Source organism: Notothenia coriiceps, unplaced genomic scaffold, assembly GCF_000735185.1.
Source record: "Notothenia coriiceps isolate Sejong01 unplaced genomic scaffold, NC01 NC01_scaffold00028154, whole genome shotgun sequence".
Taxonomy (NCBI): domain Eukaryota; kingdom Metazoa; phylum Chordata; class Actinopteri; order Perciformes; family Nototheniidae; genus Notothenia; species Notothenia coriiceps.
In genome coordinates this window covers 75,962-86,966 of record NW_011360855.1, presented here as the reverse complement: position 1 = coordinate 86,966, position 11,005 = coordinate 75,962, and positions in this window count along the sequence as shown.

Here is an 11,005-nt window from a genome sequence, read left to right as displayed (position 1 = left end):
AACTCGAATGATTTAGAGCGGGGATGCGAATATTCGGGCTGTATATACCATGGAAATACTATGGGTGCTACAACAAAATGACATTTTTACCGTGATTTAATTGTAATACACGTTTCAAAATGGGATGGCCCGACAGTAAACAACCATACTGATACCAGTAGTATAAACAATGGAATTTAATGCCGTGACAAGTTGCAGACAAGGCGCAGGCCAAAAAGCCTTTTAAAATGCGTGTATCTGAATGGAGATCTCTGTGCTGGGCAACACGCTAACGGCTGATGGTTCGACATGTTGCCGCGCCGGTGCTGGACCATATCACGAAGCGTAGTTTCTTGGGACTGGCAGCAAAAAGCTTAGGACGTATTACGGTATACGTACCCTTACCGACAATTATCTTGCGTACGGGGCCCTTCGGTTCTGTACACGGTGTGAAGGTCACCGAAACGGGAATATAACGTTACGCTAAAAAATTGAAAAAAAAAAAAGGGAAAACCGTGGAACAATTTTTGGAAGAGTATCTCAGGGTGGTTCGTCGGGCAGCATTCAGAGTATATTTGCTCACATTCGTGGTTTCCAACGGGGTATGGAGCAGGGACAGGAGGGGACTGCCGTTCAAATGGTAGTCAGTAATTTGAGGGAATTGGCGAAAATTGGGAATGGCCAGGATAAAGTCGAGGGCTCGAAAAATTCCTCCAGCATCATTGAAGTCTCGGGTGGAACATTCTTGGGGTTTCGCAGTGCCGTACAAGGATGACGACAAAAGACAGGGTGGACCGAAACCAAGCTGTTGTGCTCGCATTGTTCAACTAACATTTGTTCGCGGGGCTGCATACATCAAACTTGCACACTTCATTTTGGAAAGGCATCCCCGGAACGTGAATTCACCGGGGGTCCAAAAGGAAAAGGACTGAAGGCTGCGAAACCAACTCCACTAGCATTTAAGGGGCCTTTGGCAAAAAGGGTTCAGGACCGGAGGGCTCAAAGGCTATTACAACGCCAAATATCCTGTGGTTGCCATGGTTAGGCAGCGGGCTACCTTTGCGCTATCTGGCTTCTGTCTACCTCTCTCCCTAGCGGAAAGGTCTCCACAGGAGGGAGAATGTTACGGTGCAGAGGATCTTGCCTTTCCGGCAAGCCAATGTGGACAGTACATTTTTTTAAAAAACATGAAAATTACAATGACAAGCAAGTCATATGTCCAAACTGGGCTGCTGTAGGTACTTATAACGTACGGGTTCAAATACAGGATTACTTTTCAGTTCATCGAACTGCTGCACCTTATGGGTTTATTTAATTACATTTGCTATTTATTTGAGTTAATATCAGTTTATATATTACAAACCCAAACTAATTAGTTATGTGTTTGTTGATACTAGTACAGTAAAGGTCAAAATACAGGATTACTTCGTCATCGAAATGCTGCACCTTAATGTTTATTTTGTTATATTTCTGTATTTTATTTGAGTGAATACGATTCGTCATACAGTTTAATAATAAAAAAAATATTATATATGTTTTAAGTTTTGGGATAATTTATATGTCTAATAAGTACCATATCACTAGTGACCTAAAAAAACTCGACAAATAGGTATCGATATCCCGAACCGAAATGTTTGTACCTTATCACCCCTAAAAACAACCGATCACAGCAGTGCTTCTCTGGCTGGCTCTATCCAATCACAAACAAGAAGTGTTAATGCTGTGTTGCTTTGTGAAATGCTGTGGCGTTTTGTGAAATGCTGTGGCGTTTTGTGAAATGCTCTGGCGTTTTCTCAAATGCTGTGGCGTTTTCTCAAATTCTGTGGTGTTTTGTGAAATGCTGTGGCGTTTTCTCAAATTCGGTGTTTTGTGAAATGCTGTAGCATTTTCTGAAATGCTGTGGTGTTTCCTGAAATGCTGTGGTGTTTCCTGAAATGCTGTGGTGTTTTCTGAAATGCTGTAGCGTTTTCTAAAATGCTGTAGTGTTTCCTGAAATGCTGTGGTGTTTTGTGAAATGCTGTAGTGTTTCCTGAAATGCTGTAGCGTTTTCTGAAATGCTGTGGTGTTTCCTGAAATGCTGTAGCGTTTCCTGAAATGCTGTTTTGACTTGCACTTCAGGGCCACCATAGTTTTCTTCAACCTAAAACCAAAGTTCAGATTCATCTTTTATTTACATTTGAACAATTTTAGTTATGCCATTTGTTAAAAACAGGCCACAATTTGAATGTAGTACATTATAAACCATTTATGTTAAACAGAGCCGTTTCTCAAATTCGAGGACGCTTCCTTGGTAGGACATGTCCTTCCGAGTCAGTTCCTTCAGAGGCTAGGCAAGATTCTTTCCTAGCATTCGGAGAACAATGAATGGAACAGGCTAGCAAGTGTGCAGGTGTGCGTCATATGCAAGGCCCTGCCTTAAATTGACCGTGATTTGTTTGAAGACTCATAACTGATTTGCGAAGATCGAAGATGGACATGTTTTTGTCTTTTATCCATCAATATTTTGAGATGGAGCAAGAGATAGAGCGGGAGTATCGTCGGTGTCTGTCTGCTCGGAGGAGGAGGATGTTCTAGTTAAATAAGTCTTCCCGCTTGCCTTCCGTCCGAGTTTTATTCTCTCATGTAAATCGAGTAAATGAAGCATCCATAATTACTCCATAGTTAGTTTGTGAGTTGTCATGATGGTTTAAATCACCCTTGGTAGACACCCCTTTCTATTCCCTCTATTTCATGCTTCCCGCACAATAAGCAAGCAACACTTTTTTCCCGTGTCAATTTTGCATATATAGTTTGTGCATGTTTGTAGTCGTTCCAACACTTATCGATGCGGAGAAAATGTGTAATTACATTTAAAATGAATATTTAATAATGTAAACACACACACAAGCCAATTGCAGATTTGAAGAAAAATAACCATTAACAATAAACAAATGTCAAGTAAACTGAAACTGCCCTCTATTCTTTATGTTGTGCAGCCATGGGCCTGGACAACATAAAGAATAGAGGATCAATTTCCACGGACTAGCACGGTGGCATTAATAATGCAGTGATGATGGCATCACTGCATTATTAATGCCACCGTGGAAATTGGTACGTGCGCAAATAATTGTGGGTCATTTAAGACCGCCGAGGATACACATGAGCAGCCTTGACACTTCCTGCAATGAAGGATTCAGGCCTCGGTAGGATTCCAAGGATCCTGTACATTGGAACAGTCCTTCGTTGGGATTCGATGACATAGCATCCTTGATATAGAGGCTCTGAAAGATCCTTCCTTGACATTGAGAAGCAGCCCCTATCGGCATAAGGAAATAAGGAAGAACACATTGAACACATTTTCCTAAGCATTGATCTCACTTATTTAGGAGCCTTCCTGCCTTCCCTTCTTTAGCCTTGTTAGTTCTAGGTCCTAGGCCAATCGGATCTCTGCATGCTCACAGCCTGATCACCTCATTACTCTCAGCTGAGCTTCTGTCCAGCAACACTTCATCCCCTCATCAGATTAGTTTGTATTTAAGTCCTGTTCAGTCTTTTTGGAATGTTTGGCTCACAGTCTCCTGCATTTGGGTCCACCTTATTCACTCTCCATGACACTAGGAAGTTTACGAATCTACAAAGATAAATGAATGTCACTGTATTGACCCTCCCTTTTATATGGTCTTTACTTCAGAAAAAGAGTCATGTAAATGGTTGAAGATAGTTGCTGTTTGCTAGTGTCAACATGTCAACACTGGCAAGCATGAAGTGGCGGAAGATGGATGTTACGTCGAATCCATTTTTGTGCATGGCTTGTAGACGTACTATCCTTCAACCTTTTCTACTGACAGTTATAATTAACAAACAACCATTGCTCTTACAGAAGGATATGTGGATGGATAGATCCATAGATAGATAGTAGCATACTCTGAAAAAGATAATGATAATTTGTCAAATCCGACCTAAAAATTGAAACTTTGACAGGCAGTAATTAAGACCTTGCCGTCTCTATTTAGATGTCTTCCTTGGAGAAAAACACAGGGAGGGACTGTCAGCAGCCTAGGGGTAATGTGACAGTTTTTAATCCCGCTGACAATAGAACCGCTGGCAGAGCACACTGAAGATGGTGATGTGTTTGGTTGAAGCCGTGAGGAATGTGATTCGGTGTCAAAGTTTTAATTAGTTGGCCTCTCTTTCTGGAATCGTACAGTATACTCGACCGTATCTGCAGCCTCTGCAGTTCATTGTAACCTTGCAAAGACATAAGAACACCAAATATATATATATATATATCTCTATATATATATATATAGGGAAGCAATTTAACAAGAAACTGATTTAAGGAATTAGGAGAATTATACCAGTTCCTGCAAGAAACTAGAAATATGTTTCCATACTGTTCAGGTAATGATAATTACAGGAACAAATACTTTGAAGATTATCTGTGCCGGTTTGATAAAAATATACAGTTTTTACAAAATACATTTACAAAAAGGACAGGTATTCAACTTGAAGAAAACAGACATCAGACCCCTAGACATGTTGGTCTGACATTAACAAATTGGGTTTCTGTATCATTGAAATTCTAGGGCACATTATCAATCTTGTGATTGGGCTACATGCGGTTTCAAAAATATGGCAGAAAGACTTTAAAGGTACCCCTATCCAGTGAGACATTAAAATGAGCTGTGTTATGATAGTATTATAAAGACATATGCCTAAGGAATAATGTAAAAAGAGAACAATATATTAAAAGAGTAATATTGTGTATCTAAAACCTTGCCCAAAAGAGTCTTATTCATTGAGAATTTCAAATGGCAGATCATATAATAACATTGTTAATAGCAACAGGTGTTAAAAACATACCAAATTATCCACATTCCCCGTATTTGATATTTTGTGAAGGAAAATTTTAAAATGTGTTTAACTTGTCAAAATGTAAGTAGCTTAAATATATGATGAATGTTATACCAGAATCTCAAATTGAGGACCCGAGGGTGCCTCTTTGTTAAAGACGGATCAAGCATTTTACAAGCTGTATTATACAATACTTTATAAGAGGCTCATGTTCTCTCTAGAGAAAAGAAAAGCCCCTTGTGGAAGATACAAATTGATTCTGTAAGTCCAGGCCATGTCAGGATCAAGCCTATGTATTTTCAACATTTATAAAATAAATCAAGAATCCTGACAAAAGCTGAACTGTTGAGATGCAAATTAATATATTGGTTTCTATTAGGGCTGTGCAATTTAATCGATCCTGCGATATATATCGATATTTTGTTTCCCGAGAAAGTATCGATATTTCAGCCGCGGGTATCGATACATTAACTCCCATTCAAATCCCCCGTGTTCCGCCTGGCACTCTGCATGAAGAGCGATTACGTCAGCCAGCCGAGCCGCTAGTGTCGCTGTAGAGCATTTCTAGATACACAGACGCCGGTGTCTTCTTCTCGCAGTGAGTGCGAAGCGGTTCAGGAGAATGGCGGCAAACATTAACCACACTGGAGAGGGTCTTCTCTACCGCGGGAGATATCGGCCCAATCCCAAACCACTCCCTCGACGGAGTGAACTCCGTCTGTAGCCACACTCGCAGCTCAACGAGGCTCCCTCCTGTCAGATGGAGGGAGTAAATACAGCAGCAAGCTTTGGGACGGCCTCCCCTCTCTCCGGCAGAAACAGGAAATGCCGTAACTGTATGTAACAACGGTTTCAAATCAGCATCTCTTAGACAAAAAGTTTAAATTAACTCAAATAAAACTCCTAACATCTTTCATTGTGTTTCAAAGCTCTTTTAGTTTTAAACCTGATGTTTATAAGCTTCTTAGTTTTTGCAACGGTCTGTAAATATAAACAACTTTATAATAAAATGCACACATTTACCTTTTTCTAGACTAAACACAGGTATGATCCNTAAGAAAATGTCGTAAAAATCGAATTGTCGCTCTTATACTCGCATCGGTTATTAAGTTGAGTGCATATACTTCGTTGATAATTACAATTTTGACATGGAAAGGTTACTTCAAGTCAGGTTTCCCTGCAGGTTGTAAATTCGGTTTTTGTGATTTGTCTTTCCGGAGGAGAGGATGTATTGACGTAGCATGTAAGGAAGCTAAAAACAAGTCCTTTATATTAGACGCTAGTGCAGCCCAGACCCCTCTTCACGGTAAGAGACTCGTCACTGCTACCCCGGGTAAGGGTTGGCGGGGTAATGTGGGACATGGCGAGTAGTGTCAAACGGCGCAAGTGCGCCTCCCAGGTCCTTGATGCTCCACACCTCGCCCGTCCTCACCCAAGGTTCCGGGAGTTTGTTCGCTCAGAACGGTCGCCCCACGACCTGAACTCTGGCAGAGAGGACTGGCCGATCAGCGCCGGACACACGACAGCCGGACGCGACAGTTCTGACAATTTGTTCATCAATGTCGGTTTTGTAGGTGCACTATTTGACGGTTCTATAATTGTTTGGAGCGTACTATGCAGTATACAAAATGAAACCTAGATGATGGACAACGAAATCAGATTTTGTTCCATCTTACACACGTAAAAGTAATATCTCAACCACTATAACTGGTCTGCACGCGCTCTTTTGATCTTCTTCGGAACGAACAGGCCACCTGCTGCACCTTTTAATTCTCCATTGTCCATTGTGATACTGCACTTTATGTACTTACGTTTCAAAGGCTTGTAAGCTACAGTTGGCACTGTTTCAATAAATGAAACAAATTTTCTCACCACATCTTTTGAGTCATTTTGTACAGCATATGCAAGCTGTAGACTCTCTGTCTAGTCAGAGCCAGATATTGTATAATTGATGCTTTCAGTTTTCAGTTGAATTAATTCAATCCAAGTCAATGGAACACTCACAAGATGTCACCAAAATCACACTGTCCCTTTAAAATCTTTCAGAAAATGATGTAAGTGTATCGAATTATATCGAATCGTATCGAATCGTATCGTTGGCTGAATATCGTGATATATATCGTATCGTGAGCTCAATATCGTGTATCGTATCGTATCGTGAGTTTAGTGTATCGTTACAGCTCAAGTTTCTATATTGATGAACATTTGAATTTCATAAAGGTTGTTGGGTCTAGATCAAGAGATCTAGATACAACATGGTGTACTGCCTTGCTGTCAAATGTGTTCTTCTTGCAATAGTTAAACTTTTGTCAAAATTCAAACAATGTCAATTATTCTTCTTCTGTAAATTGTAAAACTCTAAAACCATGACATTTTCATAATGGTATTTCTGTTCGAGTTATTATCTCAATTTTTTGAATATGGAACGAGGGTGCTGAGTCAGAGAATGAAGACACTAATGGGCATGGAAACAATGAAGAAAAAGTCAAAGAGAAAAAATAATTTCTTGGTGTTTGCAATGGGTCAGCTACCTTTGATGGATTAATGGAACGCATCTGGGTATTATAATAATCCATTGCCCACAACACGGACAAAGAATGGCTTGGTGGATACAAGGGAACAAATAATTACATTTTTCCCAGAACCTCCATCAAATCATGGCCAATGTGACCGTGTGACCAATTTCAAGAAAAAGATGATAGCCCAATATAGTTTAACCCTTCACAGCAGTCTACACCGGCATTCCCCCATGGTGCACTTGGCTCTCCTGTGTTATTATGTCTAAAGCTATAATCCCTGTTGTCACACACAGTAAAATATGATAATACCGCCTTGTGTCAGCTTTCATGAGTCAACAGGGGTCTGCCACCTGTGAAGACATGCTGCATTGTAATTTCCTCTCCTCATTCAGCCTGATGCTCGCTGTCCGGCTGTCTCCCCTATAGGGCTCTTTGGTGGTAAAGAGCGCATGTCTGCAGTCTCTGATAACAGCTCCAGGCATGCTGACAGACGTCCTACAGTACGCCACTGGGGAGGTCTGTCAATCAAGATTACTGTCTCATTTGCTCTTGTGCTCAAATCCTTCCTCACTCAGAGAGTGACATCCCACTACAGGAAGCCCGAGCTTTCTAACCTAACACTGACTTTCATGGAAATGTAAACACACATTGAATTTCATAGTGATGGTTCGTACTCTACTAATATATTATACCCTATATACCAAATCTTAGAATATCTGTTGTTATTATTAGAATATTGAATTCAACCTGAAACTGCAGGAACTAGGCTAATCTAGGATTTGACGTTTGATGTTTTTTTTTTACTAGAACATGACATTAACTGATAAATACAATCATAAAATCCAATACTTTTAAAGTGCTATTGTTGGTTTTATTTCCTTTTGTTTAAACTTGTCTCACCAGAAACAATCAAGGTAAATGGTAGTGGCATTCTTTGTCATACGGATTCCTTTCTCAACAAAGATGTAAATTAATATTGCACTTTAAAAAGTCAAACACCTATGAATTTTAAACTACAAAAAATAATCCAAAGAGACTCATATTGTATGATTCCATCAACAAACTTTGTATTTGTTATTATCTTCCGTCTGAAGTGTGTGTGTTTAGGGGAGTGGCATTGGAGAGAAGCCTGAAGCTTGTTCAGGCCTCAGTTAATTTTAATGTAGTACGACATGGGTTGTGTATCGAGACTGATACAAACTACTGCAAAAACACAATGGATAAAGTCTAAAATTAGCATACATATTAGAAAAATACAAATATAGAGTCTCATTGTGGGGATTATCTGCAATTTATGTAGGTGGTCCCCACCAGTGTTGGGTGTGTAACACGTTACAAAAGTAACGGAGTTACAGTAATCTATTACTTTGCTGTAACGAAGTAATGTAACGCATTACTAATGAAATGTGGGTAATATGTTACCCGTTACAATGCTCAGTAACGCAGTTATAACACATTTTAACCCGAAATTAAATGGTGTTTTGTTTTTTAAGAATGTACTAACATCGCGAGACATTCCGACATCAGAGACAAATTGTGCGGGTAGATTAGTAAACCTGGTGTTTACCCTACGGGCTTCGCGTCGTGATCTTCGGGGGTCCATAGGCATGCATTGCACCCCCAGTTGAATGTTATGCAACCTCTATTCAAAAAAGAGAACAATACAAAGAAAAAATGGTGTCATGTGCGCGTGACCTGCTCCGCAGCGCGTGCATCATTTCCGAAAATGCTAACACAGCATAGACACACATCTGTGGATAATCATTTATACGGAAAAGGTTAAGCACCATGTTACTAAACTCCAGAACACTGGCATCTACTGCAGACAGTAGCAGAACAGGTCGGATGGGGACATCACGTTACCTCACGTGTGGACCACTAGCTTACTCGCGCCTGACTCGCGTCCTCGCCCCGGAGCAGCAGTCCGCAGGTGCCTTGATACCACGGCAAAACAGAGCCTGCCCCAGGTATATCTAAACAAGTACCCGCCGGGGTAAAGCGGTCATTTGCAGACTATTTTCGCTGGTCGTCCCGTCGCTTCCGCGGGCTGGTGTGGTATAAGAAATAGGAGCAATGGCCTAGAATGATGTAAATGTAAAATGAGTGCCTATTTCTGCCATGCCTGTGAAATGTTGGGTGCGCAAAATAATGCATACACAGAGTGCCTAGTCACCACGAATGGTTACAGAAAAGGTCTCAGTATCCCAGAATTTATCAACAGGCTAGTGTTGCAGCTGAAATATGATCTCCAGGTCACAAAGTCCAAGCCTTACATGATGATGGTGAACCAGGTTGTTCGCGAAGCACCAGTAGAATATTTCTGTCGGCCAGAGGTATATGATGGGAAAATTTTAGTACATGGTTGCTTAATAATACTTTTGCTTTTCAATGTTGGCCGATTTCGAAACCATGAGCTGGGTTCAAATCATATTTGCCTTTGATTTACAATATGTTGCTCATTTGGTGTGTTTATCTGAGTACAGGGCTTTGAAGGTTTGTGCTTGGTTGCCATTAGTACCTTTGGACTATGATGAAATATTTTCGGGCCCGAGGGAATGCACTTTAACCCACTTGAAATGTTCTAAAGCTTGCTTGGTTTTCCATAAACATAACAAAGGCCATAATCTGTTAATTGGGACCATCTATGCTATTTTTCATGGCTGTTGCCGGCACTATTGCTCATGTAAACCTACTTACTGCGCTGCCGGCCCCGTAATCTCAGATGCACCTGAGTCATTTTTTTCTTGAACCGGCCGATACACGGCATATACTGAAACAAAATACAGAGCCCATTCAGTGCCCTGTTATTGTTTACTTCCTGTCTGCGCACCTTGCTTCTTGTGGTGATGTATCGAGTCCAGCGCTCGTCTTTTAACGCTCTTTTCCGTTTCTCTTTCTTGATCCTCCTTAGCAACCTCATTATATCCTGTTTGACAGCGGTGCTTGTACCTGTATTAGAAGTCCATGAAATGTCCAAAAGTAAAACGTTATTTCTGTTCGTTTAATAATCTCGCTTCATCACTTTCGCGACGTTTCATGTGAGCATTCAGACATCAAAGGATTCTTGTCCATAAATACCCCCCAAATAACTGGAATGTGTGCCACCTTTCCCGTGTTATTCGCGTGCCGGTAGCGGAAAAGCTTGCAGCGCATTAACCCCAGCTGTGTGACGGTCACACGTTCAAACACCAGCCTCGTCTGGATTGTTTGTTTTGTATCTTCGCTATTGTTCGTCAACATATTGTAACGGACCTCGCTAACTTTTTTTATCTAACAATTCATGATGGGGAAGCGGAGTGTGTGTAGTTTGTGAGCTATGAATGTTTTCCTGGATTGCTGATAAACTTGATCATGGGTGGGAGAGATTGCTGCACAATAACTGGCCTGTCAGAATTAAGTTACTAACGCAGGTGTGTATGCCACGCTGTGAGGTAAAGTGTCGCCAGATACAGTGAACTTGCTAGTGACTGAAATATATTAAACAGTTGTGAAGTGAAATAAGTAAGCGCAAAAATGAGTACGTCTGAAGTATCTTCTATTATTTTCTGCCACTTTTAATTATTTGTGGGCTCGCAGCATATTACCAAGAATAGAGACTAATGTACACTGCAATAAAGATAAATGTTAGCAAGTGAAAAATAACAAAGAACCCTTTTTTATTTTATCAAACAGCC